Source organism: Rhincodon typus, chromosome 27 (genome assembly GCF_021869965.1).
Source record: "Rhincodon typus isolate 14 chromosome 27, sRhiTyp1.1, whole genome shotgun sequence".
In the NCBI taxonomy this organism is placed as follows: Eukaryota; Metazoa; Chordata; class Chondrichthyes; order Orectolobiformes; family Rhincodontidae; genus Rhincodon; species Rhincodon typus.
Window position 1 is genome coordinate 18,914,502 of NC_063358.1, and position 16,957 is coordinate 18,931,458.

A 16,957-nucleotide genomic window follows, 5' to 3' on the forward strand; every position below is an offset into this window, starting at 1 on the left:
AGGAAAGCTGACATTTCAGGTTTGGAGGAAGGGTCCAGACCTGAAACGTCAGCTTTCCTGCTCCTCTGATGCTGCTTGGCCTGCTGTGTTCATCTGGCTCTACACCTTGTTATCTCACTATATTTAATCAGGTTGTTTTTGTTAATTTTTTTTTAAAACAGAGTGCTTCTAATGGTGATATTCCAATGTCACCAACACTGGGGAACATAATTAAGTTATCAGTTCCCTTCTGAGGAAGAGTCACTGGACCTGAAATGTTAACTCTGATTTTTTTCTTCACAGATACTGCCAGACCTGCCAAGCTTTTCCAGCAACTTTGTTTTTATTCATAATTAAGTTATCGGTTTCCCTGGAACTCACAAAATCCTTGTTCAAGTAAACAGCTTTCTGGCTTTTTCACAATCCCATAATTATATCTTGGTTTTAAAATATATACATTATATATAAATGGAAAACTGCTGTTGTAAAACCTCAGTGGTTTTAGCTGGCAGGAGTGTGCATACATTAAGGAATCCCAAAATTCTTTGGCGATTTTAGAAATGACTTTCTGCTTGTGTTGTCTTTGAAATCAGGTTAGATTTTGTTAAAATTAATAGAATTAGAAGGGCACTTTCCTGCTGCAATGTTTCAATTTGTCACAGTGTTGCTCACAAATAAAACAGGTACTTGCTTTCCTTTCAAAAAAAAATGGTTTTATGATATTTCTCCAGGTTGCAATGTCATGGACGTTCATTTGCAATACCTGCAGTGCTTGAACTCTGATGATTCTCGTGTGGGCAGAAGATGCACATGACAATTAACACATTGTAAAAAGTACCTAGGCAAGTTTGTACACCTGGTCTGGGCAGGACAGTGGCTCAGTAGTTAGCATGGCTGCCTCACAGTGCCAGGGACCCGCATTCAATTCCAGTCTCGGGCGACTATCTGTGTGCAGTTCACCCGTATCTGTGTGGGTTTCCTCCGAGTGCTCTGGTTTCCTCCCACAGTCCAAAGATGCACAGGTTAGGCAGATTGGCCATGCTAAACTGTCCATTGTGTCCAGAGATGGGCAGGCTGGGTGGATTAGCTATGGGGAAAAGCAGGGTTACAGGGATAAGCGTGCCGGGGGCGGGGGGGTGCAGTGTGTCGTGGTGGGATACTCTTCAGAGGATCACCATGGACTCAATTGGCCGAACGGCCTGCTTCCTGCACTGTAGGGATTCTACCATTCTGTTCTATGATCTGATAAAGCCAGAATGTGATTGCAACTTGAATATTATTTTAGAACATAATTTCTCTTCTCAACATAACAAAAATCTTGAGTAAAATTGATAGTTCCTGTAAGTGTCACTTGCCTCCTACATACAAGCAAATGAATTAGGGTCAGAAGTAAACCATCCAGCCCCTTCAGCCCACTCCATCATTTGATGAGCTCATGACTGATCTGATCTGATTGAGGCCTTTGACTCCTCTGTCAATCCAGAGTTCTCAAAATCAGCCTTAAAAATGATCAATGTCCCAGCCTCCACTGTTCTTTAGGGAAGGAAATTATTGCTAATGACCCTCAGAGACAAAAATGTCTCATCTCAGTCTTAAATCGAGACCACTTATTTTTAATCAACCTGTACAGACATGTTAAGACACACCTCTGGAGCATGGGGGACTTGCCTTCTGGCCCAAAGGTAGTGGCATTACAACTGCCCTACAAGAGCTCCACCTCTTATATTTAAGTCGCCTTGTCTCTCACGCTGTGGAAACGTCCTCTCAGAAACAATTCCTTTCATACTTGGCCTTTCATATTATGGTGTTAGAACACTTCTGATAGAAACAGATTCACCACACCACACCATGGCAGATCTCCATATATATGTTCCTATCGATATGGACATGTATTGTATATCCGTACAATATAGTGCTGGCGATCTCTTCCCAGTGTCCTGGCCAATATTTACTCTCCAACCAATGTCGCAAAAAAAATCTAGTCATTGTTTGTGGGTTTTGTGGGATACCACTTGTCTCTCTCAATTCCTTTACCCCAGTGGGTATATAAAACATATTTCATTAGCTGTAAAGCACTTTGGGACATCCTACATTCCTGAAAGCAGCTTTTCTTTAGGTGAGTGAAGATATGTTTGTGTTAATTTTGCTTATATACGTCCCCAAGTCTAATGTATATCCTCTGAGATGACCACAGTGCGAAAAACATTTTAAAAAAGTATTAAAAGCAAACATGGCATTACAAATGTTATCTCAGGTGATAATTGATACAGTCACTGCAGAGTGGTTAGGGGTCCAATATTCCCACAGGCTCCGCAGTCCCTCACCACCAGCAGAGATGGGTTTTATCATCTGGGCCTGTCCCGGGCACTCCAGAAATGAAATGATTGATCTCCTGGCCACTGCTGCCAGCAAACCAGCAAGTGTTTGCGTACTTCTTAAAGTTTTGTTTGAATGCTTTTGTTTATTACCAAAATAATGTCAGTTAAAGTCACCACTGTTTTACCGGACAAAGGGCTGCTCTCTCATTAGAGACAGATGACTGGTGGCGGTTTAACCAGTACTCAGACAAAGGGAGAAGTTGAGAAAGAGAATCCTTCACGCTAACCTCATTGAAGATGCGAATGCAGCACAGTATGATTGAGTGGGTCTGAATACAGTTAACATGACAGTGAAGTAGGATGGTCCAATTAGAGCTCCTCCGCTCCTTCTGTTATTTCTCATTTCCTTCTCTTTTCTTCCCCTTTCCCCCACTTTTCGGTGTTCACCTCCCCCCACCCGCAGCAGGTGTCAGCAGGTCTCAGCCTGGTCTCTTGGCGGTTGGTGGCGGGTCCCGGCCTGGTCTCTCGACAATATGTCAGCTGGTCTCTCGGCAGCTTGTGGTGGTATCTCGGCAGAGGATCCTGCCCGGGCACGTTCCTGAAGCACCGGGGAGATCAGACAGGTGGCAATTTCAGCAGCAGCGATGGTATCTGTGGCAGTGGCGTTGACAGCAGATAGCTGAAGTCTGCAGCAATAGTAAGCACGTGATTGTGTTGTCTCAGGCTGTACAGCATTGTTGGACTTTGGCCAGATTTCCACAGCTCTCTCAAGTATTTGGCAGAACACTGATCAGGATCACTTTGTGCCATTCTCATACATTTGTCCCATAACCCTGCCCATTCCTCTTTTCCATAAAACAGTCAAACTCCCTTTGCACTCTGAACTCTTGCACTCTGAACAGGACTCAAAGCCAGAGCACGATATAAACATCCTGATAGATAATGCTACCAGAGATCCCTGTCCAACCACTTTGTGCTATCATACCATGACACAGCTTCCCATTCCAGTCGATTGAATGACAATATCAGTAACATTAATATATTGAAGTACAGCATAGAAACAAGCCACTGGGCCCAACAGCTCTCTGTCAGTTTTTAAGCTCCACACTGCACCTCCTCCTTACTTCCTTCACTCATCCTAACTGCATATTCCTTCCAATCTTTTCTTCTTCCACCTAAATATCTGTGCTATTTGCTTCAAACACTCCCTGTAGCGAGTTCCTTGTCCTAATCACTCTGAGTAAGAAAGCTCTCTCTTGAATTCCAGATTGGATTTAATGATTAACTCGTATTTATAGTGCCTAGGTTGAATCTCCCCTATGGATAGAACCAGCTTCTTCATAAATACTTGCAGAAAATGATCCCAACTTCTGCACTTCAAAAGATCTTCAATGGACCAAATGGCCTCCTTCAGTATTGGACTACTCCATCTTTCTCTGTTAAACCGCTTCTTCATTCTAAAGAATCCTTTCAGATCACCTCTCAGTCATCTTGGTTCAAGGGCAGCCCCAGCCTCACCCCTGATCACCTTGGAGATTGTAATAAGCAGGAGCTGGACTACAAATGCCTTGTGGTACATGTCTGATATCAATGGGTAGTGTGGAGGCTGCCATGTGGAAGTGTGGACTGGGTACAGGGGAATGGTCACATTCGATTGGTCAAAGAAAGGAAATATGAAAGCACTTTGTACCAATGGAGAGAGCTCTGATTTGAAACAATTCCAATTGAGCAGCATTAGGCTATGAATGGAGAAATGGAGTGATTGAAAATTTTCTACTGGAGCTGCAACTGGCTATTCATAAATTTCAGCATTTCTCTTCCCACGCACACTTAGTGCCAATAATGTTGCCCCCACATGTACATTTTCTTGCACAGAGTCTTTTTTATTCAATTCAGGTAAGGAGCAGGGATGAGACAAAGCACTTACAGCACCTGGCAACAAAGTGAGAGAGATTTCAGTGTTCTGTGGGCAGGTTATTTTATTGTTATGGAGAGCTTGCTACACATAAGGATAAGTGGGTCAGTGATGATTCACCCGAGATGCTTGCATGAAAATACAACCACACATTCATTGTAGCGTTTTGAGCTTCTTAGCTTATTGTAGTTATGGAGCACAAACTACAACGCTCTACAACCAGTGCACAGGATGCATTTCATTTAGTAGCAGCAGGCAAATTTCATTGAACAGTTTGCAGTGTCTGAAGAAGTTCTACTGTCGTCTCTACTCTATTTCAGGAAAGTATGGGATGTTTACCTTACACCCTGATCAACAGACCTCCCTTCAGCCAATAACATCAGAAACAGACCACTGCCTCATCACTGCGTGCTTTCCTTAGATAGAAAATGGCTGCCACATTCAAATCCTCAAAACAGTCAGAATATTGGAAAATCATAAATGACGCAGACCATTTTTCAAACCTTTCAATGATTATGGTGCTACATAAAAGCAAACATCACTTTTATTTCATTTTAAAGCTCAGTTTAACTTGAGTGGGCCATGAACCTTTTGCTGAAAGTCCTTAATCGTCTCGACATTTCCATCTGGTTCCAACGTGAGTACTAAAAGACCTGGGAAACAAAAGAAACCTCTCAATCAAATCCTGAGGTATGCTGGTATTGAAATGCTTCCCCAGTACTTTTTTTTAATCTCTCTACTCATATTTTGTTTTGTCTGTATGTGTGTGCAGGGAGGTTTTAGAAGGAGTGTTAGGGCTTTAACTAGTAGGATTATATGTCGCAGTTCCCAGTTCATTACCTCATGGTGAGACAGCAATACAGTGAGACAACAATACAGTGAGACATCAGTACCCCAGGACAGCATTATCCCAAGCAGCCATACTGTGAGGCAGCATCACTCTGGGGCAGAATTACCCTGGGTGAGAATTCCGCTGAGGTAGAATTACACAATGCTGTATTATCTTGGGGTAGCAATCCTCTGAGGCAGAATTTCCCTGAGGTAACATTACCCTGGGGTAGCATTACCCTGGGGCAGTTATACCCTGCCCTCATTCCTTTAGAAAGTTGTACCACGTCAGCAGTAGCCTTAACCAGCATCCTTCAATATACAAAGGACTCTTTATCATTTTGCATCTTTATCATTTTTGCTAAAAAGATAGACAGGAAATTTATTTCACCTAAGTTGATTCTGTGAAGTGTAATCACTCGTAACACATGAATTGTATTACTCTGGAAAATATCCCATGGTGCGTGAACTATGATATTCCGAAATGACAGTCCAATGTAAGGGTGAATGGAGCCACACTCTAAACAACCAATGATATAAAGAACAGTAAGACTTTGTCTTTCATCACCTCAGAATCTCAATTAAATACTTAGAGTAATTGTTGCTGTTCTTGTAGAAAAAAATCAAGTAGGATCCCACATAAGCAAAGTTTTATGATTATCAAATATACTTTCAAAACTTCTCAAAGCCTGTTGATCATCTACAAGGCACAGGTTAGGAGTGTGATAGAATATTCCTCACTTGCCTGAATAAATGTAACTCTAACAACACTCAAGAAGCTTGACACCACATCCAGATCAAGGCAGCCAATTTGATTGGGTCTGCATCATAAACATTCACTCCCTCCACCATCAATGTTCAGTGGTAGCAATGTATACCATTTACAAAGTCTCACTCAGAGATAGTAGGAACTGCTGATGCTGGAGTCTGAGATAACAAGGTGTAGAGCTGGATGAACACAGCAGGCCAGGCAGCATCAGAGGAGCAGGAAAGCTGACATTTCGGGTCTGGACCCTTCTTCAGAAATGGGGGAGGGGAAGGGGGCTCTGAAATAAATGAATGAAATAAATAAATGGGGGGTGCGGTGGTAGAAGGTGGATAAAGGAGCAGATAGGTGGAGAGAAGACGGATAGGTCTAGGAGGCACGGATGAAGCCAGTAAAGTTGAGTATAGGTAGGGAGTTGGGATGGGTGTTGGTCAGTGAGGAGAGAGAGGCAGGTAGGTGGGAGGGAAGACAGACAGGTCAAGGAGGCAGGGATGAGAGGGAGTGCTGGTCTTGGGATGAGGTCGGGGGAGGGGAGATTTTGAGTCTTGTAAAGTCCACATTGAGACCATTGGGTAGTAGGGTTCCAAGGCGGAATATGAGGTGCTGTTCCTCCACTTTTCGGGTGGCATCGTTGTGACATTGGAGGAGACCCAGCATGGACATGTTGTCCAGGGAGTGGGAGGGGGAGTTGAAATGGTTCGCAACTAGGAGGTGTTGTTGTTTGTCGTGAACCAAGTGTATGTGCTCCACAAAGTGGTCTCCAAGCCTCTGCTTGGTCTCCCCGATGTAGAGGAGGCCACGTCGGGAACAGCGGATACAATAGACCACATTAGCGGATGTGTAGGTGAACATCTGTTTAATGTGGAAGGTTTTGATGGGGCCTGGGATGGGGGTGAGGGGAGAGGTGTAGGGGCAGGTGTAGCACCTCCTGCGGTTGCAGGGAAAACTGCCGGGGGTGGTGGGGCTAGTGGGGAGTGTGGAGCAGATGAGGGAGTCGCGGAGAGAGTGATCCCTCTGGAAGGCAGATAAGGGTGGGGAGGGAAATGTATCTTTCATAATGGGGTCAGATTGCAGGTGGCGGAAGTGGCGGAGAATGATGCGTTGAATCCAAAGGTTAATGGGGTGAGGACAAGGGGAATTTTGTCTTTGTTTTTATTGCAGGGAGGGAGTGTAAGGGCTGAGGTGCAGGAAACTCAAGAGATGTGTTCGAGGGCGTTTTCGACCACTGTGGGGATTTTCAAGGACCGCAATTTCCCTCCCACAGTGGTTGAAAATGCCCTCGTCTTGACTTGCAACTATAACTCAATTCCTTCATTGTTGTTCAGTCAAAATTCTGGAACTCCCTTCCTAACAGTACTGTGGATGTCCAAGACAAGCAGCTATTCAAGAAAGCAGCTCAACATCACTTTCACCAGGGCTGTTAGGGATAGGAAACAAATGTTGGCCTAGCTAGCGACACCCACCTCCCATGAACAAACAAAAGTAATTTGGGAAAAAGTTTTACTACCTCTGTCTTTCTAAATTGCAGTGTTACTTGTTTCTCTATGTTTCTCTTAGCAGCACAATGGGAGTGAACAATGGCTGACAGTGCAAAGACCCATTGAAGTCAGGCTTTTGTAGGCTGTTCAGTGGGACATACTAACCTTCTGCTGTCAGGCCTGCTGTCAGATCTCTCGCCTGTACCCTACACGTCATCCAATATTCCAATCAGACAGCACATCAGTTGACATTAAACTCAAGACCATACTCTGGCTCATTATTGTGGCAAGTCTGCAGAAGCTTTTCTTTGCGCTTAGCACTTCTATCTCAAGATAGCCTGAACTGAAACGGAGCTTTTTTCTTAAAATTCTACCCACTTCCAGGAAACCCAGTTCAATAATCAGGCAATTGGACAGCATGGCTATCATCTACAGTTAGTTCTTTTCATTTGAAGACACAAAAGTCAAAAAACTGCCAATGTGCAGGAAATTGAAACGTAACAATAAACATATATATAAAGTTCTCATGAAAATAGTTTGAGATGCAATAGACTCTGTTAAAATGGGCCTCAGCAACAAGTTCTGGCCACTCCAGTTATCTGTGTACAAATGTGATTGTGTCTGCATGTCATGAGAAAAGTCAAGAGGCACAACAACTACTGGGATGGACTAGAACCAGATGATAACATTTGATCATACATTCAGCGATCGACTATGTCCAGTATAGACAAACTATAACATAGTTGAGAAATAATGGGGCCAACATCATTGAATGGCAGTTGTAGCCAATAAGTGTTCACCAGTGAATCACCAAACCAGAGATATTTACCTTTTGGTTTTTGCTGATATTAAAACACATCCATTCTCTTATTTTACACTCTGTAGATTTGTTGACATCTCTAATCCAGTTTCATTACTTGACCTGCAGAGACACAAAAAAAATTAAATAGTTGGCATTTGTCAATAATTTGCCTGATTCCGCTATCAATACTGAACAATGGAAATGGGAAAGTACTTCCAGCAGGATCTGTAACAAATGACTTACTACGTCCTAGCCAAGTTCCTCGCTGTCGAATTTTAATAGATTCATTATAAATATCATAGATTTATCTCACTCATCATTTAAGTATATTGTGATCTGGGTATCTTACCCGTAATTTCTCAGAGTTTCTACTCATCTCCCCACATTGTGCACTGACTGCATCAGCAAAGACAGGGACCACGGATGTTGAAATCTGGAATATTGCCAGTGCTCTATTGCACCAGCCACAGAATAGATCTGTTAAGCCCAAATCCCTTCAGTTTTCCAACATTCCTTAAGGCAAGTACTTGGCAATTGCCAATAGAAAATCAGCACACTGACAACGACAACAGCAACAGCTCATAATTATGTAACATAGCAAAATGTCTCAAGGTGCTTCACAGCAACACTATCCCATAATATGTGAGACTGAGCTACATAAGGAAACACAGACAGGCAACGCATTGTAAAGAAGGAGGGAGAGGTTTAGAAGTGGAGAAGTTTAGAGGGGGAATTCTATAGCTCGGACAGCAAAAAAGGATGGCCACCAACATTAGGGTGATGGAAATCGATGCAGTGTCAGGGGCCAGAACTGTAATGCACCTCAGGATTAAAGAGTTCTGTGACATAGACCATCTGATAAACAACTGATGCTTTCCACACTCACATTTTGGCCTTGAACAAGAATATCCTGAGGAATGACAAATACAGAATTATATAATACCTATCAGAGCTAATACTCTTCAGGTGTCCTATTGTTAGATTGTCCACAGGTGAAGGTAAACTGATAAGGGGTTGATTTGCACATGATTTCAGATTTCAGAGGATGAAGGCAGGGCAAAGGAGTAACTAGCAAAACATCAGCACTGCTTCTTGGAACAAGTGTTTCTTTCTGTCATATAAATGTCTTTTGTTCCATAGTACCTCTACCAATCATTCAAAGGACACATTGCAAGTTTCTTTGGGAAAAGGAGTGTTCGTGGTGATCATGTTCTGGGGTCCTGGTTTTCACTAGCATGTAGTCCACATACACATTATGACAAACTGCATCTTCTATCAGTCCATTCCTACCAGTCACACAAACCAATTCAGGAGGTTATGACCAACTGCATCACTCAATGTGTGCAAAGCTGAGTAAACAAAATTGAAAGCAAAGATATTCCAGGGGCAAGAGATGGAGGAACAGACTCAAAGGGGAGTGAATCTGTGGATTTCTTTTATCACAGGGGGCTGTTGAGACTGAGTCATTGAGTATATTTAAGGCTGAGATAGATTTTTAATTAGGAAGAAAATTCTGACTTATAGGGATAAGGCAAGAAAGTGGAGTTGAAGATGATCAGATCAGTCATGATTTCATTGTGTGGCACAGCAGACTCGATGGGATGAATGGCCTACTTCTGCTCCTATTATCTTATAGCCTTGATAGAGGAATTAAAAAAAACATGGAATATGGGCTTTACTTGCTGGGCCATCATTTATTGCCCATGCCCAGTTACCGTCAGAAAGGTAGTGTTGAGTTTCCTCCTTTAACTAATATAGTCCATGTGGTGTAGATACACCCACAGTACTGTTATGGAGAGAGTTCCAGGATTTTGACCCAGGTACTAGAGGAAGGGAAATATGTTTCCAAGTCAGAAATGTGTGTAGCTTGGAGAGGAACCAGCAGATTATGGTCTTCTCATGTATCTGCTGCCCTTGTCCTTCTACGTGGGACGATGCAAGACTGGACAAAGTTAGAGAGATCAGTAATGGCAAAGCCATGCAGGGATAGACAGGCGAAAGCTTTGGAGGGATTTCAGTAAGGGATGAGACATTTAATGAGGTACTGGGGATCAAAAGCAATTCTGGTCTCAAGAAGAGCAGGGAGTTATCCAGAATTCAGCTTAAATTTCTTCAGCCAACACTGATAAAAACATCTTAAACTGATTGATCATTCATTTAATTATTGTTTGTGGAATCAAGCTGTGTGCAAAATGTCTGCTGCATTCATCCATTGATCAACAGACATTGACAGCATTTGCAATCATAATTATTTGCCTGAAGTGGTTTGAGGCATTTCTGAAGGTCAAGATAAGGTGCTAAATACATGGAAGTCTTACACAGACAGTGACCATCAACGCTGATAGTCTGCACAGCTTTGTTTCACCTGCAGCCACCAGGGGGATCAACTGGAAGAAGGAATGGGAACAGAAAAGAACACTGACGCTAGTGGATACAAAGGTCACTTAATTCATGAGGCACATCTCAATGTCACAGCTCAGCGATGGGCTCTTATTCATCAAATAAGCCATTGTAATCTGTCCATGGTACCACATGCTCGGTCACCAACTCCCAATATTTCTTGCCTGTCGCACTGATCAGCGGATGTTTATCAATCCCACAACAATGACACTTCTTCGAAACATTGTCTGGTACATGGAGGGGGTGGATGAGGTTAAAAATAAGTGTGTTGAGCTTGTTCTTTTCTTTTTGTCTCTCTGTTTCTCGTTTAGGAAGCGCAACTGCTTCTGAGTTTCACCTAGCCGAGAGAGAGAGATTTTAAACCGGCTGTCAACTCTTCCACGGGCAATCTATCAGATGTGTCAAACAGTGGAAGTAGAAGTGAGAAACCAAAGATGACATTTCTCAGCACCCATTCACCTCTCTACCCCTCCAGCCCACGCAAGACAGAGTCAGTGGGTGGGGATCTAAATTTAGCCTCGGTGTGCAATATTTAGCCTTTATCGCAATGACAAAGAAAACCCCAGGATGTGGTTAAGGACAGGAAGTCGATCAGTGAAGTGCACTCTCTCACTTTTGACGTCACTGTCCCTGCAAGAACCAACAGAATGCGATGACAGGTCAGTAATTCTTTTGTGAATGCTTATAATGTTTGGCAAGAATAAATTGCAGTTTATAAGGCTGGAGTTTACAGCAGCTATTGGGACCCCTACATTAGACCCATCAGTACAAGCTCCCGAGAAGTGGCCACTAAATTAACACCATACCTCTATTTTGTCTTACCAAGGATGACGGGTAGCCTCTTGGCGCTGCAGGCCCAAAAAGAGACAACCTAACCACTGCCCCTTGGCATTCAATGGTGGCACCATCACTGAATCCCCCACTATCAACATCCTGGAGGTTATCCTTGACCAGAAACTCAAATGGACTCACGACATCAACACAGTGGCTATAAGAGCAGGTCAGAAGCTGGGAATACTGCAGTGAGTAACTCATGTCCTGAATCCTCAAAGCTTGTTCACCATCTACAAGGCACAAGTCAGGAGTGTGATGGAATACTCCCCACTCGCCTGGATGAGTGCAGACCCAACAACACTCAAGAAGCTTGACACCATCCAGGACAAAGCAGACCACTTGACTGGCACTACATCCACAAACATCCACTCCCTCCACCACCGACGCTCAGTAGCAGCAGTGTGTACTATCTACAAGATGCACTGCAGAAATTCACCAAAGATCCTCAGATAGCACCTTCCAAACCCATGATCATTACCATCTAAAAGGACAAGGGTAGCAGGTATATGGGAACACCACCACCTTCAAGTTCCCCTCCAAGACACTCACCGTCCTGACTTGAAAATATCTCACTGTTCCTTCACTGTTGCTGGGCCAAAATCCTAGAATTCCCTCCCTAATGACGTTATGGGTCAACCCACAGCAGGTGGACTGCAGCGGTTCAAGAAGGCAGCTCACCACCACCTTCTCAAAGGCAACTAGGGATGGGCAAGAAATGCCGGCCAGCCAACGATGCCCATGTCCCAGAAATGAATAAAAAAAAGCCAGACCATCAATCCTACTTGAGAAGTGGACACTGCCAAAGCAGCAGATGAGTGCGAGGATGTCTTAACATGGGGTGCCTATGGCTGCCTGGGTAGAGTTATCACATTCAGAGGCCTAGTAATACCTGAGGTTGGAGGGAAAACTCCCCCACAGGACGAGTGACTAACAGGACTGTGGGCTTTCAAACTCCCTCCCGTCTCCATCATTGATGGCCTCAATAAATGAAGCTGTTGGCCTTTATATACAAAGAGAAACCACCAGGGCTGGCACTAGAGATAGTAGGAACTGCAGATGCTGGAGAATCCGAGACAACAAGGTGCAGGGCTGGATGAACACAGCAGGCCAAGCAGCATCATAGGAGCAGAAAGGCTGACGTTTCGGACCTAGACCCTTCATCAGAAAAGGGGGAGGGGAAGGGGGTTCTGAAATAAATAGGGAGAGAGGGGGAGGCGGATAGAAGATGGATAGAGGAGAGGATAGGTGGAGAGGAAACAAACAGGTCAAAGAGGCGGGGATGGGGCCAGTAAAGGTGAGTGTAGATGGGGAGTTAGGGAGGGGATAGGTCAGTCCAGGGAGGACGGACAGGTCAAGGGGGCGGGATGAGGTTAGTCGGTAGGAGATGGGGGTGCGGCTTGAGGTGGGAGGAGCGGATAGGTGGGAGGAAGAACAGGTTAGGGAGGCGGGGACGAGCTAGGCTGGTTTTGTGATGCGGTAGCGGGAGGGGAGATTTTGAAGCTTGTGAAATCCACATTGATACCATTGGGCTGCAGGGTTCGCAAGCGGAATATGAGTTGCTGTTCCTGCAACCTTCGGGTGGCATCGTTGTGGCACTGCAGGAGGACCAGGATGGACATGTCATCTGAGGAATGGGAGGGGGAGTTGAAATGGTTCGCGACTGGGAGGTGCAGTTGTTTATTGCGAACCGAGCGTAGGTGTTCTGCAAAGCGGTCCCCGAGCCTCCGTTTGGCTTTACCGATGTAGAGGAAGCCACACCGGGTACAACGGATGCAGTATACCACATTGGCAGATGTGCAGGTGAACATCTGCTTTATGTGGAAAGTCTTCTTGGGGAATGGGATGGGGGTGAGGGAGGAGGTATGGGGGCAGGTATAGCACTTCCTGCGGTTGCAGGGAAAAGTACCGGGTGTGGTGGGGCTGGAGGGGAGTGTGGAGCGGACAAGGGAGTCACGGAGAGAGTTGTCCCTTTGGAAAGCAGATAAGGGCAGGGAGGGAAAGATGTCTTTGGTGGTGGGGTCGGATTGCAGATAGCGGAAGTGTCGGAGGATGATGCGTTGGATCCAGAGGTTGGTGGGATGGTACGTGAGGACGAGGGGGATTCTTTTTTGGTTCTTATTGCGTGGACGGGGTGTGAGGGATGAGTTGCGGGAGATGTGGGAGACACGGTTGAGGGCGTTCTCGACCACTGAGGGGGGGAAGTTACGGTCCTTGAAAAACGAGGACAACTGAGATGTACGGGAGTGGAATGCCTCATCCTGGGAGCAGATGCGGCGGAGGCGAAGGAATTGGGAATAGGGGATAGCATTTTTGCAGGAAGGTGGGTGGGAGGAGGAGTATTCTAGGTAGCTGTGGGAGTCGGTGGGCTTGAAATGAATATCGGTTTCTAGGTGGTTGCCCGATATGGAGACAGAGAGGTCCAGGAAGGGGAGAGAGGTATTAGAGATGGTCCAGGTAAACTTAAGTTTGGGGTGGAAGGTGTTGGTGAAGTGGATGAACTGTTCGAGCTCCTTGTGGGAGCACGAGGCGACACCGATACAGTCATCAATGTAACGGAGGAAGAGGTGGGGTTTAGGGCCGCTGTAGGTACGGAAGAGGGATTGTTCCACGTAACCTACAAAGACGCAGGCGTAGCTTGGGCCCATGCGGGTACCCAAGGCCACCCCCTTTGTCTGTCGGAAGTGGGAGGAATTGAAAGAGAAGTTGTTGAGGGTGAGGACGAGTTCGGCTAAGCGGATGAGGATGTCAGTGGAGGGGGACTGGTCGGGCCTGCGGGACAGGAAGAAGCGGAGGGCCTTTAGGCCATCTGCATGGGGAATGCAGGTGTAGAGGGACTGGACGTCCATGGTAAAGATGAGATGTTGGGGACCGGGGAATTGGAAGTTCTGGAGGAGGTGGAGGGCGTGGGTGGTGTCACGGACATAGGTAGGGAGTTTCTGGACCAAGGGGGAGAAAATGGAGTCCAGATAGTTGGAGATCAGTTCGGTGGGGCAGGAGCAGGCGGAGACAATGGGTCGATCAGGACATTCAGGTTTGTGGATTTTGGGAAGGAGATAGAAGCGGGCAGTGCGAGGTTGGGGAACGATGAGGTTGGAGGCCGTGGGTTTGAGGTCACCTGAGGTGATGAGGTTGTGGATGGTTTGGGAGATGATGGTTCGGTGCTCAGGGGTGGGGTCATGATCAAGGGGGCGGTAAGAGGAGGTGTCGGAGAGTTGGCGTCTGGCCTCGGCGATGTAGAGGTCAGTACGCCATACTACAACTGCGCCTCCCTTGTCCGCGGGTTTTATGGTGAGGTTGGGATTGGAGCGGAGGGCTGCACGTTCTGTGGGGGAGAGGTTGGAGTGGGTGAGAGGGATGGAGAGGTTGAGGCGATTGATGTCTCGACGGCAGTTGGAGATGAAGAGGTCGAGGGAGGGTAGGAGGCCTTGGGGTGGTGTCCAGGAAGAGGGGGTGTGTTGGAAGCGGGAGAAGGGGTCAGTAGAGGGAGGGTTAGGTTCACGGTTGAAGAAGTAAGCGTGGAGGCAGAGGTGGCGGGAAAACTGCTCTATGTCCAAGCGTGAGCGGTATTCGTTGATCTGTGGGTGGAGGGGGACAAAGGTGAGCCCTTTACAGAGGATTGACCGTTCGTCCTCAGTAAGGGGGAGGTCTGGGGGAGTGGTGAAGACTCAGCAGGGCTGGGTGCTACTGTCCCCTCTGGAGCTGCTGGCTGTGGAGGCTGTGGGTGGAGCGACGTCGGCGTCGGCTGTGGGCAATGGTCCCAAAATGTGCCTTAATTGGGCTAACTGGCTTTCTATCTGTTTGGAGCGAAGAACAAACTCAGTTCCAAGTTTGCCCCTGGGAAAGCACCCTGGTTTATAAGCATCTCCCTTTTCTGCATCTCCAGGTCTGCCTCCATGAGACTGGGAATTGCCAGCCCATGGAACCTTTAACACAGCAACCCATTCACAGGCACAATGCTGAAGCACTTTACAACACAATGTGACACCAAGCCACGTATGTAGATATTAGTACAGGTGATCAAAAGTTTGGTTAAACAGATAGGAGTGACTTAAACAAGAAGAAAAACTTAGAAGCTGACAGGTTTAGACCATGAATTCCAAAGCTTAAGGTCTTGGTAGGTGAAGATAGAGCTATCAACACTGAAACAATAAAAACTGGGATAAGCATGAGGCTAGAATTGAAGGAAATCTTGAAGGTTGTACAGCTGGTGGATATAACAGAGATAGAGAGACACAAGACCATTAGCAGATTTGGATGGAAGTCTGGAAATATTAAATTAAGGACCATAAGACCATTAGTCATAGTCGTGAAAATAGTAGGCCATTCAGCCCATTGAGTCTGCTCCACCACTCGCGGTGATCTAATAACCCTCAACTCTACTCCCCTGCTTTTTCCCTATAATCCTTAGCAAGCACAGCAAACACAAGGTGATGGGCTGCTTATACTTGAGGAAGACCATTCGGCCCATCTTAATTATTCATCCAGAAAGATTCTGAATAATTATGTTGTTGGATCTCATTGCATATAAGACAACGTACATCTGGTCCCAATTTCCTTTCCCTGTTGATGGACCCATTGCCTATTTCCATCATTTCCTGTTCTTTTCTCCTGATTTCCAGTCTTCACTGAATCACTTTCACATTTTAAGCATATAATCAGTTAGACTTTCAGTAATGCATAATCAATAAATAGAAAATCTAATTGCTGATGAATCATCATTAATTGCTCTTTCTAATTTGGAGAGTAAGATACTGTTTAGCTCTAGATCTGATTCTGTCTTTGGTAAACTTATTTTGATGGAAAATTATCTTTGTGACGTCCTTGGACTAACTGCCTACACTCGGATGAAACTTCCCTTATCGGGAACATCTTAAGCAGTACTGAAAGCACCCATCACCTACTGCACTTGCATATACTGCCATATCAATCAAAACATGAACACCACATCAATAAGTTACAATTATTTCATGCATGTTGCTGCAATGTTTCATGAACTTGGAGACGATTTCTGCCAAAATACAATGTGCAGGGCCTTTACTTCGTATTGCTCTGCCTGGCTTATAATATCCATGCTGGACAACATTTATACTTCAACTTAACATCACCAAAACAGATTCTCTGGTTATTATTTCATTATTGTTTGTAGGTCCCACTGTTTCTGTTTGCAAATCAAGCTCTATTTAGCCTGCAGCACAACATTAACTGGTCTTCAAAAATGTTTCATTGTGAATTACAAACACAGATTTCACAGACAAGGCTTGTATTCATTCCCTCCAGTATAAAATAATCAGAGAACTATAGAATTGTTATAGCTCAGAAGAAAGCTATTCGTCTCAGGATGCCTTCACTAGCTCGTCTAATAAGCAGCTGATTTGGTGTCACCCTCCTGCCTTCTCCCTATAATCCTGCACACCCTTCCTTCTTTTTCAGATGACAGTCTAATTCCCTTCTGAATGCTTCAACCAAGTCTGTCTCTACCACACTCTCCGGCTGTTCATTCCAAGCTCTAGCAACTCACCGCATAAAAAATATCTATTCTCCTATCACTTTTTCTTCTTTTAACAATTACTTTAGATCTGCGCACTCTTGTTGTCAATCCTTTATGTGTGGGAGATTGATAGTGTATCTAATGCAATT

At 45.1% G+C, this 16,957-nt stretch overlaps 1 protein-coding gene across 3 annotated transcripts in view; it reads right to left on the reverse strand.

The window, feature by feature from the left end:
• LOC109918665 (transcription factor HIVEP3) overlaps nt 1-16,957 on the reverse strand; it is a 350,987-nt gene that overhangs the window by 201,737 nt on the left and 132,293 nt on the right. For all 3 annotated transcript variants that reach the window (XM_048613197.1, XM_048613198.1, XM_048613200.1), the window contains exon 3: nt 8,114-8,206. The gene's annotated coding sequence lies outside the window, so the exon portion shown is untranslated. The remainder of the gene's footprint in view (nt 1-8,113; nt 8,207-16,957) is intronic.